The sequence below is a fragment of the Mus caroli genome, unplaced genomic scaffold (genome assembly GCF_978045245.1).
Source record: "Mus caroli unplaced genomic scaffold, Mus_caroli_1 scaffold_19, whole genome shotgun sequence".
Classification (NCBI taxonomy): domain Eukaryota; kingdom Metazoa; phylum Chordata; class Mammalia; order Rodentia; family Muridae; genus Mus; species Mus caroli.
Genome location: NW_028227274.1, coordinates 28,958,636 through 28,971,980, shown reverse-complemented (window position 1 = coordinate 28,971,980; position 13,345 = coordinate 28,958,636). Strand labels below are relative to the sequence as shown.

The following is a 13,345-nucleotide window of genomic DNA, read 5'->3' as shown; positions in this document are numbered from 1 at the left end:
GGCTTGCAGAGCAGTGGAAAACCCAGAAGTTTGTTCATTCCTGAAGTGAATCCAGATTCCCGTGTCTCTGTGGTTACCCCCCCCCCCCCCTTTTTCAGGTCCTTGTGTTGCCCATGGAGGCTTTGGCCATGGCAAAAGCTACTCAACATGAAGCTTGAAGGATACTCAGGGACTCACAGTGCAGAGCGTTTTCAGTTTTGACGAAGGAGTGTGCGCAAACTTGGAGGAAACTGAGACGTGAGACGAGTAGGGTACCTGAGAACATGGGAATTCTGAAAGTGTTTGGAAATGTTATGTCTCTTTAATTTATCATACTTTAAAGCTAAACGGAGTTAAAATTGGTAAGAATGATTTAGATCAATGGTAGACATATTACTGGACATATTATTCTATGGTTTTCTTTTCTTTTCTTTTTTCTTTTTTTTTCGAGACAGGGTTTCTCTGTGTAGCCCTGGCTGTCCTGGAACTCACTTTATAGACCAGGCTGGCCTCGAACTCAGAAATCTGCCTGCCTCTGCCTCCCGATTGCTGGGAGTAAAGGCGTGTGCCACCACGCCCGGCTATTCTATGGTTTTCAAAAAAGTTTATTGCTAAATTTTTTCTCTGCCAGTGAAATGAACCAGATTAGATGATATTAGGTTTACTGGGAAGCTGGTCTCAGGCAAGATCACTGGCCCCAAGGACTGAGGCTAGGGAAGTCACCAAGGGGAAAGAGATAAGGGGGAGGGGGAAGAAAAAGAGAAAGGGCATGCTCAGAGAGAGAAGGAGGAGGGGGAGGGGGAGGGGGGAGGAGGGAGCAAGAGTGAGCAAACGTCTGGATTATACAGGAAAGAGCCTCTGGGGGAAGGGCAGCTCAGACCCAGGGTTGGGGGCAGAGTATTCCAGGTAAGGACTGAGAGAACCTCAAGGCCAGGTGTGCTTTGTTATGCAAACTATGCACCTCAGTAATGTTAGAAGTTGAGTACTGGAAAGGAGTAAAGAGACTTGTAAAACAAAAACAGGAGCAAGGGGAACCAGCTCCTGTGAAATTCTGTTGTATTTGGAGTACTGTTGCTGTTGCTTTGGAGACTCTGCTAGACAAAGCTGAGCTCAAAGGCCAGCGAACTGCTAGGGAAATGAGAATTCTTCAGCAGCACTCAGCACCCACGTATGAAGCCTTTAGTTCAGACGAAAATAACTAAGATATAAAAGAATACTGTTTTTAAAGCCCAGAAAATGACTAAAACCAAGATCATTTAAAAGAAAGATTTCAGACTTGCCGGGAGTGCGTAGAGACTTCAGCTCCCTTCTGGTTGCTTTGTAACTACTCCTCATTGGGCACAGTTAAGCGCTGTGTGTGGGTTCTCCTTGGCCCAGGCTCTATCTTCAGACGGTTCATCAGTTCTGCTACCTCTCCCGGAGCAGTGAGCAGGCCTCCACTACCAACTTTCCTGAGGTTTCCTGGCCAGACCATCCATAGATTAAAAAAAAAAGCTTTCTTCTTAAAAATATTATAGCTTTGCAACACTTTTGGATACAAAGAGTGGGGATGTTGCTTACTGATGTACAAATTTAAAAGCATTAAAAGTTTAATTACCTCAATCTCTTAAAACAAAACAACAGCCCCCGCCCCATAGAGGTTCACTTACCTGCCAACTCTCAGTTGGTTAATAAAACAAAGAAACAAACAAAGAAGCAAACAATAAATAACAGAGCCTCCCAACAGGCTCACAGATTCTGTCACAAGGGCATAAAGCAAGTAAATAAAAATAAATAAGTTCCCGATTTTACAGCACACTCGAGGGCTTCTTTCATTAACAGACAAAAACTTATAGACCTTTATGGACTTTTAAAATCTTCTATAACAAGCTATAAAAATAAGTGTTGTGTTTTTAAAAAGCCAAGTATATGTTTTATGAGCCTGGAATGGTGAGGTGGGAGAGGCTCCTCAGCAGGCCCATGCTGAGACATCCCTTCCCCCAGGTACCAGCCATATGACAGGTATAGTGTAGAATAGAGTTTATTTAGGGCATGGGAATTAAGAGGGGAGTAGAAATACAAAGACACATATACCACACACACACACACACACACACACACACACACACACACACACACAGAGAGAGAGAGAGAGAGAGAGAGAGAGAGAGAGAGAGAGAAGAGGGGAGGGGAGGGGAGAGGCAAGGAGAAGAGGCTGGGCAGGAACACATGGAGAGGGGGGTAGAGGTAAGAGGAGAGAGGGAGAAAGAGGTCAAGGAGAGAAGAGAGTTAGAGAGAGGGGGGGCAGGGCAGAGAGAGCAAGGAAGGGCCAAACAGCCCCTTTTATAGCAAACCAGGCTTACCTGGCTGTTGCCAGGTAATTGTTGGGCAGAGCCTAGAAGAAATGCCAACAATAGGAACAATAGGGATAATAAATAGATTGTGACCATCTTGTTTATTCCCTTGACTTATGAAAACACAAAATCTGACTAGGCCTCTAATTGCTACTGTAGGACCCCAAACCTAGGGACCCCCACTCTAGTCCAGGGACAGGGAGCACCCACGAACACAAGAATCCTTCCTCTCTTGTTGCAAGACGCACGAGGCTTTTATTGGCAGAGCTCTGGGTCGACACGTACCTCACACAGGAGGCAGGGGAATTGAAGACAAGGCTCGGGAGTTAGGGGTTTTTAAAGAAGCAAAGGGTTAGGAATACAAAGAATTTTGACAAAGGCATGGGATTGATTCATTAACAGAAAGATTACATATCAGCAAAAGGGGCATCAGAGCTTTGTTCCGGTGGGCTTGGGGCTTATCTTTGTACCTGGCGCCAAGGGGTAATAGAAGGGAGGTTCCGGCCAGATGGCGTGGACTAGATAAGATGACCCTGCCTGTCTTCGGATTGAGGGGAGATTCCGGCCAGATGGTGTTAGCTTAGATAATATAGTCCCATTTGTCCTTGAATACCTTTTCATCTTTATGGCCAAGATGTTCTTAGGAATGCCTTAACAACAGCCCTGCCCTGGCATGCCTGGGGGCTGTTCTGCTTTGTTCTCAGTCCTAGATCAGGGCTGTGGGATCTTAAACAAGTTACAATATTCCATCTTCCTTCATTCCCCTCTTCTTCTACTAAATAATTCTAATCCTAGAATTCAGAACCCTGTGTCTCCTAATTCTTCTTCTATCTGAATTATGGGTTGGTATTGTCGTTGTAAAACTAGGAGTTTGACTGCATCTATCCTGTTCTGGATGAAAGCCATTCCCCTAATTAATTATGCAGGGACCAAAGATCAGAATTAGACATATGAAAATAACAGGTCCAGCTAGGGCAGAAAATAAAGAGAATACCATGACTCTAACCATCCCTGTTGTGTCTCCTGTTCTTGCTTTCGCAGTTCGAGTCTTTCCCTCAGCTTTTGCATCGAGTCCCTGACTATCCCAGTGTGATCTGCATAAAAACAGCACTCTTCTTTCAGGGCTGCACACAATCCTCCATCTTTTAGGAAGAGCAGATCAAGACCTCTCCTATTCTGTAACACTACTTCTGATAGTGAGGATAAAGATTTTTCCAAAGCATCAATTGACTTCTCTAACATCTCTAGATCTTTGTTAACAGCATCTCTTAAGGATTGGATCCTTTGTCTCCCTTCAATTAAGGCCGATACTCCCGTCCCCACTCCTACTGCCATTCCAATGCCCAAAAAGGTGGCTAAGGTTAAAGTAACAGGTTCTCTCTTAAATCTTGTACCAGCGTACATTTCTTCTAGGCTAGATGTAGAATGATAATACACTCGAGGTAACAGTTGGATCATAACACAGAAATAATGGGAAGATTTAAAAACCTTAGTTGATACACAGGGGGTAAGTCCTGAATTACAGGCCCACCAGCCAACTGGAGACGGCACAAGATAATAATTAGTTTCTGTTCTGGATACAGATTGAATTCGGCCACACAGATGTATGTGGGTAGGAGGGGGGGGTACCTATACAGAGACCTGGGTTTCTTGCCGATACCTCGGTCAGAGTCAATTTCTGCCCTGTCCCCCATGAGCAAGAGGCATGGTTGCTAGTTTTATTGAAATCTCCATCAAAAGCAATTCCTTCATAAAAAGGGGGGCCCGAGGACAAGCATAGCCAGCAGTCCTCAGTGGCATCTGGATTTGTTCTATTGAGGGCATAGAAAGCTCCTCTCACTAAATTAAACATTCTCTGTCCCGTCGAAGGGTTTGTTGGGGCCACAGTTAGGGGGTTTTGTAAGGTGGCGGTGGGAGTGAGAGAGGCAGTATAAGAGGGGTCCGTGGGCAGGGCGGGCATTAGAGTCGGGGATTTGGATTTGGCTGGGGGGCCCTGTTCCATAAGGACCTTGTTGGGCCCTATGGGTGCCACTGCTGGGTCTCCCACTGTCAGTCTGATCTTAAATATGAACCCAGGGTCTGTTGATGGAGCGTATACTCGCCAGCCCCACCTATTTCCCTTAAGCCAACTCTGACGATCTTGTCTCCCTTTCTCGGTGAATTTTATAAGTAGGGGGTTGCAGTATTTACCTTTGCATGGTCCTGGGGGGCTGTTTTTAAAAGTACACCCATTTTCCATATATTTAGAGGGGTCCCTTTCTCCTTGGTTTGACCCCTCATGGCCACTACCCCGTTTTACCGTGATTAGATCCCAGGCAGAGGAAGGATTCCAGTAGGTGTCTCCTGTTGTTTCGCATCCCCATTTACCGCAAAAAAAATTTGATGCCCCTCCACACTCCTGTCGAAGCCTTCTGCTCTGACCCTGACCAGGGCAAACATAGAAATCTGTGGCTCTAAGATTAGCTCGATAGAACTGCCCCGAGCATCCATACGTGCTCCCTATCCCGTTTGGGACATACCGCTCTTCAGGGGGTGGGTTACTAAGATCGGTATGATCAGGGAGGTCCCAAGTGAGAGATCCTGCCGCTAACTTACAGATGTCGGGTGTGAGATCAGGCCACCAAGTCCAAGGGGGGTGCACTGCGGTGGCCGCCCACACAATGTTTCCCTCTTCATTAAGCACTTCCCAAGACTGCTGAATTGGAGTGTGAGGGTTAAAGTCTGGTGGGGCCGCCCCTGCGCAGCAGGCGTAGCTTAAGAGGATTAGCAGTTCTTTCCAAAGTCCACTCATCTGGGTCAGTCTCTGGGGGAGCCTTCTTGACATGGGACGCATGAACCCAGGCAGGGATTCCTTCTACTTTGACGGCAGTGGGTGTTGTCAGCAGCACCAGGTAGGGTCCTTTCCACCATGGCTCAAGGTTCCCCGCTCGATGTCTCCTCACCAGGACAGCGTCTCCCACTTCAAACTGGTGCGGCACCTGAATATCACCAGCGACATAGGTTTCTTTTAATTGTTCCCAGACTTCTTTCCTCACCGTTTCAAGAGCCTTGAGATGGGCTAAAAGGCGAGTAGAAGGAACAAAGGAAATGTCTGGGCAAGTCTTTTTTTCTACCATCATATAGATGGGCGGGGGCGCCCCATATAATAATTCAAAAGGTGTTAGACCTAGGGCTCCAGGAGTGTTTCGAGCCCAGAATAGAGCACAAGGGAGAAGGGCTGTCCAATCATTCTCGCCGGACTCTAACACTAATTTGGTTAAGGTCTCCTTGAGAGTTCTATTCATCCTCTCTACCTGCCCTGAACTTTGGGGTCTGTAGGCACAATGTAATTTCCAATTTGTCCCCAACTGTCTGGCCAATCCCTGGCTTACCTGAGAGACGAAAGCAGGCCCATTGTCTGACCCGATTACCTTGGGTACTCCGAAGCGAGGAAGAATTTCTTCAAGTATCTTCTTGGCTACTATAGTAGCTGTTTCTTTCTTGGTGGGGAACGCTTCAACCCACCCTGAAAAGGTATCTATAAAGACTAACAGATACTTATTTCCATATCGGGCTGGCTTTACCTCTGTAAAGTCGACTTCCCAGTAGGTCCCCGGTCTATCCCCCCTTAGACGTTTTCCACCATAGAGCTTACTGGATCCGGCATTGGTGAGTGCACAGGCTCGACAGTTTCTCACTAAACCCTCTGCAGCCTGTTGTAGTCCAGGGATTCGATAAGGGGACCTACTGACCAGCCTTATCATCTTTTTAACTCCTAAGTGAGTCAGGCGATGAATGTCAGCTAAATATTTTAGCCCCTCTTCTTCTGTGAGAACTCTTTTCTCAGTTCCCCCTTCAACCGTCTGGGGCGCGGTTTTGATTACCAAAGTCATTGGCCCCTGGGCCGCCTCCTTAGCCACTTGGTCTGCCATCTGGTTTCCTCTCTCTATTGGTCCAGTTCCTTTTTGATGTCCTGGGCAGTGGATGATCGCCACCTTGAGAGGCAGGTGGACAGCCTCTAGCAGGCTAAGAATCTCTTCTCTGTTTTTGATGTCTCTCCCTGCAGAAGTTAACAGGCCACGCTGTCTATAGATTGCCCCATGGACATGAGCCGTAGCAAAAGCATATCGGCTATCCGTGTAGATGTTGCTAACCTTGCCCTCAGCCAGTCTCAAAGCTTGTGTCAAAGCAATAAGCTCAGCTTTTTGGGCTGATGTTCCTTCAGGCAAACTGCTGGACCATATAACAGATTTTCCATCTACTACCACTGCCCCTGCTTTGCGCTTACCTTCCACCACGAAGCTACTTCCGTCAGTGTACCAAGTCGCTGCTCCCGGCCATGGCTGATCTGTGAGGTCTGGTCGAGTTCCAGTTTCTTCTGCCAATATTTCTTCACAGTTGTGCACTGGAGTCTCGTCAATTTCGGGTAACAAGGTGGCAGGGTTGAGAGAGGTAGGAGCAGGCTCTGATAGTGGGTCATTCGAGCGTTGGTCATCCATTGGTCCGGCGGCTGCCTGATAATGCTCTCAAGGGAGTGTGGAGCCACCACAGTGACATTTTGGCCCATGGTTAGTTTATCAGCATCCTTTACCATCACTGCTGTAGCCGCTACCGCACGCAGGCAAGAAGGCCATCCGTTAGCCACAGGGTCCAGCTTCTTTGATAGATAAGCCACGGGATGCTTCCAGGGCCCCAGAGTCTGAGTGAGGACCCCTCGTGCTATACTGTTCCTTTCATCGATGTATAGGGTAAACGGCTTATTTAAATTTGGCAGTGCTAGGGCTGGAGCCTGAAGCAAAGCCTTTTTCAGAGTCTCAAAAGCCGACTGATGGTCTTGGGTCCAGGTAAATTCCCCTTTTTCTTTCGTCAGGGGGTATAAAGGGGCTGCTAGGGTGGCAAATCCCGGTACCCACAGTCTGCAGAATCCTGCTGTTCCCAGGACCTCTCTTACCTGACGGGGAGTGATGGGAGTTGGAATCCGCATCACTGTTTGTTTTCTGGCATCAGTCAGCCATCGTTGTCCATCTTTCAGGATGTATCCCAGATAGGTCACCTGGGTCCTGCATAGCTGCGCCTTCTTAGCTGAGGCTTGATACCCCAACTCACCTAACTCGACCAGGAGATTCTGAGTTCCCAGTTCGCACTCCTCTCGTGTCCCTGCAGCTAGCAAAAGGTCATCTGCATATTGCACCAGAGTCACTTGTGGATTATTGACTCGGAAAGAGGCCAAGTCCCGGTGTAAGGCTTCATCAAACAGAGTGGGTGAATTTTTGAACCCTTGGGGCAGCCTCGTCCAGGTGAGCTGTCCCGCCCTTCCACTCTCCGGATCTCGCCACTCAAAGGCAAACACTGGTTGGCTATTGGGATGCAATCTTAGACAGAAGAAGGCATCTTTAAGATCTAAAACAGTGTACCAAGTTCGTTCGGGTGGCAAGGTGCTAAGCAGGCTATAAGGGTTGGACACTGTAGGGTGAATGTCTTGTACTCTTTTGTTTACCTCTCTAAGGTCTTGGACTGGGCGGTAGTCGTTTGTTCCTGGCTTCTTTACTGGGAGCAGTGGGGTATTCCAAGGAGATTTGCAGGGAACTAGGATCCCCTGCTGAAGTAATCTGGTGATATGAGGACTTATACCTTCTCGTGCCTCTTTGCTCATAGGGTACTGGCAAACACCAATGGGGGTGGCCCCCGACTTAAGCTCGATCACTACAGGGGGAACTTGTCTTGCCAACGCCATTCCTCCTGTCTCGGCCCATGCCTGGGGAAATTGATCAAGCCAGTCTTGTAGCCCCTCAGGGGGTTTTGACTTGCTTTGATAAATCCGGTACTCTTCTCCCAGTTGCAGAGATAGTGCTAGAGTCTGAGGCTGTTCTATTCCCCATGACACTATCGGCCCAGGAGGGGAAAAGGTTATTTGTGCCTTCAATTTAGTCAATAAGTCTCTTCCTAGCAGGGGCGCAGGGCACTCCGGAATGACCAGGAACGAGTGAGTCACCTGATTCCGTCCTAGGTCTGCTGTCCTGGTCGTAGTCCATGGGTATGACTTTTGTCCTGTGGCTCCAATTACTAAGGTTTTCTCATTTTTTTTAACTTTCCTAGCGGGGTTTTAAGCACTGAAAACTCTGCGCCCGTATCGACCAGAAAATTTATAGGGGTCCCCTCCACTTCTAGGGTTACCCTAGGCTCGGGGAGGGGGACCGAGCCCCGTCTCCCCTACTCTTCACCTTCTCCGAGAGACAATACTTGTATCCCTTGCTTCTTTTTAGGACACTCGCTGGCCCAGTGGCCTTTCTCCTTGCAGTATGCACACTGATCTTTTTCTAGGCGCGGTCGGTCTTTTTTTGGTCTCCTTGGCCCCTGCCTTTTTTCATCTCTCAGGTCCCCTGTATGTCTAGCCCTATCCCTTTCTCTACCTACCACTGTGGCCAGAATTCGAGTCAGAGCTCTCTCCTGTCTCCTGTCTCTCTTATCTTCATCTTCTTTTCTCTCCTTCTTTTTTCTCTCTAACTTTTCCTCCTCTGTTTCTCTCTTGTGATACACTTTCTCAGCCTCCCTAACCACATCCCTTATAGTATAATCTTGCAATCCTTCAATCTGCTGCAGCTTCCTTCTAATATCAGGAGCTGACTGCCCTATGTAGGCCATAATCACTGAAGCCCGCTGCCTCTCTGTCGTAGGGTCGAACAGGGTATACCTCCTATAAGCCTCCATGAGTCTTTCTAAAAAACTGAGGGGGGCTCAGCTGGCCCCTGCATAAATAACTTCTCTTACCTTAGCCAAATTTGTGGGCCTTCGAGCAGCCCCTCTGAGACCCGCAACTAGTGCCCGCCGATAATTGGACAACCGTTCCCTACCTTGTGCTGTGTTATAATCCCACTGGGGGCAAGTTAAGGGAAATCCTTAGTCTATCTCGACCGAGGTCTGGACCAGCCGTCCAGCTCCATCTCGGACATTCTTCTGTGCCTCGAGGAGAATTCTCTCTCTCTCCTCGGTGGTAAACAGGGTTTGTAGGAGCTGCTGGCAGTCATCCCAGGTGGGCTGGTGTGAGTACATCAGAGACTCTATCAACCCTGTAAGCCCTGTAGGATTATCTGAGAAAGAAGGATGGTTTACTTTCCAGTTATAAAGGTCAGAGGACAAAAACGGCCAATATTGCAGAAGCTGTAGGTCATTCTGGCTGGTAGGGGGAGCTCCAACAGCTCTAAGTGGAAGTGCCACCGTAGAATCGGCTGGCCCCTCTGAGAGCACTCCCCGCCGGCTTCTCGTTCCTGCTGAGGGACCTCCCTCCCCACTCCCTAGACCCAAAGGTGGAGCTGAGGGCTGGGCTGCGGAGCTGGGAAAGGGTGCAGGTTGGAGGACTGGGGGATAAGCCGGTGGTAGAGAGTCGGGCCATTCCGGAGGTTCCTCTATCTCCGGATAGATTTTAGAAACAGCTGCTGGTTGCGGTGGGGTGGATTTCTCGCTGGCTCCTTCAGGTAGTATTTTTAATTTCTCCTTCTCAGCATTCTCTCGAACCGTCAGAACCTTGGTACCTGGACGTAGGGGTGGAAGAAATGGGCGAACCCAGGCAGGCGGGAATCGTGCTAAATCTCCCCACGCTGTGATATATGGCTGCTGATCTGGAAACGATCTGGAGCCTTCCTGAAAAACAACGGCCTTTACGGCCCTAATGGTGGGGAGGTGAAACGTCCCTTCTTGAGGCCAACCCACTCTGAAGGTGGGCCATACCGAGGTGCAGTAAGACTGCCAGGGTTTCTTTTTAACTACTACTGATAAGTTTTGTCCTCTTGCCCTAACGTCTGTCCAATGGTCCTCAGTCAAAGATAACGGGGTTGAGATAGTCTGACCCATAACGAAAAATAGAAACAGAGACAAAACGAAGACAGAGACAAGGGACACAAGAACGTCCAAGCACACTCGTCCCTGCCTGGACTTGTACAACCAGCCAAATGCTACCTCTGACGGAGTGGGATTCCATGTCCACTCCCGCTCTGGCAGAAAGAGCACTTTATCTCCCTCACTCTGCCAAAGGACAGCCAGGTCTTTCCGACTGTCTCTGACCCTGGGCACTTCCTCCTCCAGGATCGCCCTAGAAACGTCTCCCCAGGGCTGCAGCTTTGTGGCTCAGGACATCTCCTTCTGCGTGCACACACACTGGATCCTCACGGATCTCAGCGGCAGCTGCCAGAATACTAACACTGGAAAACCGAGACACAGATTCAGCGGCGCCGCACTCAGACACACCAAACTCACACAGACGTACCTCCAAGGGGTATTCTTGGGGTTCTGGGTGCCCCCCAAATCCTGACGAGCCCCCAAGATGTAGGACCCCAAACCTAGGGACCCCAACTCTAGTCCAGGGACAGGGAGCACCCACGAACACAAGAATCCTCTCTTGTTGCAAGACGCACGAGGCTTTTATTGGCAGAGCTCTGGGTCAACACATACCTCACACAGGAGGCAGGGGAATTGAAGACAAGGCTCGGGAGTTAGGGGTTTTTAAAGAAGCAAAGGGTTAGGAATACAAAGAATTTTGACAAAGGCATGGGATTGATTCATTAACAGAAAGATTACATATCAGCAAAAGGGGCATCAGAGCTTTGTTCCGGTGGGCTTGGGGCTTATCTTTGTACCTGGCGCCAAGGGGTAATAGAAGGGAGGTTCCGGCCAGGTGGCGTGGACTAGATAAGATGACCCTGCCTGTCTTCGGATTGAGGGGAGATTCCGGCCAGATGGTGTTAGCTTAGATAATATAGTCCCATTTGTCCTTGAATACCTTTTCATCTTTATGGCCAAGATGTTCTTAGGAATGCCTTAACAACAGTCCTGCCCTGGCATGCCTGGGGGCTGTTCTGCTTTGTTCTCAGTCCCAGATCAGGGCTGTGGGATCTTAAACAAGTTACAATATTCCATCTTCCTTCACTACAAATGTAAAAAATCAGGCCTTGCCTTTGTTTCAGGCTTCCACTGAGATAGGCAAACTCACAGACAAGTTTCAAAGGAGAGCAGTCTCAAAGTTTGCATACTGTTGCTACTGACTTCAAAACTGGCTTTTTACTAATCCCCTACACTCTAACGATTAAAAAAACAAAACAAAACAAAAAAACCCAAAAACCCCCACAGATTTAGCTTTTTAGTGACTACTCAATAATCTAGCACCTAAATCTCATGGCATTAAAAGGGGAAATAGCCAAGAAAGGTCAGTGGATAAAAATATGGAAAGATTTTTTTAATAAAGAAGGGTTTATATTTGAAGGTTAAAAATGGATGAACATGTCCAGAAGGAAAGGAAAAATAAATTTATGGCAGTTGTGAAAGTCTCAGTAAGTTACTTAAGGTACATAAAAGATGGGACTTAAAGATGATACTAAAACTTCAAATTTTGATACATTGAGGTTAAGCTTCCAGTTAAATCAATTGAGTTTCTTGGAGATCAGCTAGAAACCTCCTGTAATGGAAACTCCCAGGAATCTGAGGGTGATCCTAGTTAAGACTCCTAGCAATGAGGAACACCTCCATATTCCTGTATCCAGGCAAGATTTCCAGTGGAGGAATTGGAACACCAACCCAGCCATGTAAACTTCTACCTAAAATTCTGCCTGTAAGATGTGCTGGGGTAAAGTTGGTGCAAACATTGTGGGAATGACAAACCAATAGCTAATCCAGCTTGAGACCCATGCCATGAGAGAGAACCCAGCCCTGACACTGCCTGGAGGGCCTTGACCCAGAGGTTGGATGGCCCAGAGACCTAGGATGGAACCAAACAGGACGAACCACAAAAAAGTCAGTGAAATAATTCTTAATGATATTCTGCTCGACTCATAGATGGGTGCCTAACCCAGTTGTTATTAGAGAAGTTTCACCCAGCAACTGATGGAGACAGATGCACAGACCCACAGCCAAACATTAAGCAGAGCTTAATGCTTAAGTCAGGGAGGAAGGATTGCAGAAGTCAAAAGGGTCAAGGACAGCAGGAGAACACAACCCACAAAATCAACTAACCTGTGCTCACAGGGACTTACAGAGACTGAACTGATAATCAGGGAACCCACATGGGAGTGACCTAGGCTCTGTGCATATTTGTTACACTTACATAGCTTGGCCTTCCTGTGGGATTCCTAGCAGTGGGAACATGGGCTGTCTCTGACTCTTTTGTCAGCTTTTGAGACTTTTCCTCATCCTGGGTTGGTTGCCTCTCATACTGGGTTGCCTTGTATAGCCTTAATACGAGGTGCCTAGTCTTACCTGCAACTTAATATGCTGTTTGGTTGATACCCCTAGGAGGCCTGCCCTCTATTGAAGGGAAATGAAACAGGAGTGGATGGGGGTGGGAGTACAGGGAAGATGGGCGTGGCTTGGGGGACAGAGACTCAGATAGGGCAGGGGGGAGTGAAGGGAGGGAAACTTCTAACTGTGATTGGGATGGAAAAAAAATCCCATGTTGTCAGATGTTATTAGTCTATTATTCTTGGTAACAATAATAAGTTCTGGTTCCTAAAGCTTTATAAAAACAATTAAAATTGTCATAGATACAGGCTAAAAATAAAATCTTCTCTAGTCATTTAATTTGTTTCCATATTTGTATTGATAATGTTCAGGTTTTATTTTTGCTATTGATCAAGCACATGGGTCTGTTTAAGCTGTCTACAGACACTTTCTAAAGGAGTCTCTTTGTTATGAGGATCTCAACAAAAATCAAAACAGACAATCATTCTGCATATGTATCTAAAACATTTATCTCCTTTTTGCAAAGTTTTGGAAGTCCATGTCTCTCATGACACTCTCTATAATCCTCAAGGAATTCATAATTAAATGAGTTTATTTTTTTGCACAAATATCAAATACATAAAACAAAAAGAGAGAAAAAAAGATTAACTGCTCAGGAACAACTTTCCTAAGTTTCAACCACATATAAACTGCATGCAACTTCTAATTCTTATCCCCATCACCAAACTTCTTTTTGTTACACTGACAGTCTGTGCCGTATTTTGTGATGCTTCTTGTCATGTTATTCTATATATTAAGAATGTCTTCAACTCTGCATTGAAGATATCAAA

General features: G+C 47.2%; 1 long non-coding RNA gene across 4 annotated transcripts in view; it reads left to right on the top strand.

The window, feature by feature from the left end:
• Positions 1-5,115: 5,115 nt before the first annotated feature.
• LOC115029878 (uncharacterized) overlaps positions 5,116-13,345 on the top strand; it is a 38,314-nt gene continuing 30,084 nt past the window's right edge. For 3 of the 4 annotated variants that reach the window (XR_015046056.1, XR_015046055.1, XR_015046054.1), the window contains exon 1: positions 5,116-5,203. This is a non-coding gene — a long non-coding RNA (uncharacterized LOC115029878). Of the gene's footprint in view, positions 5,204-9,511; positions 9,764-13,345 lie in introns of those variants that run through there. The other variant, XR_003835466.2, reaches the window with a different exon arrangement.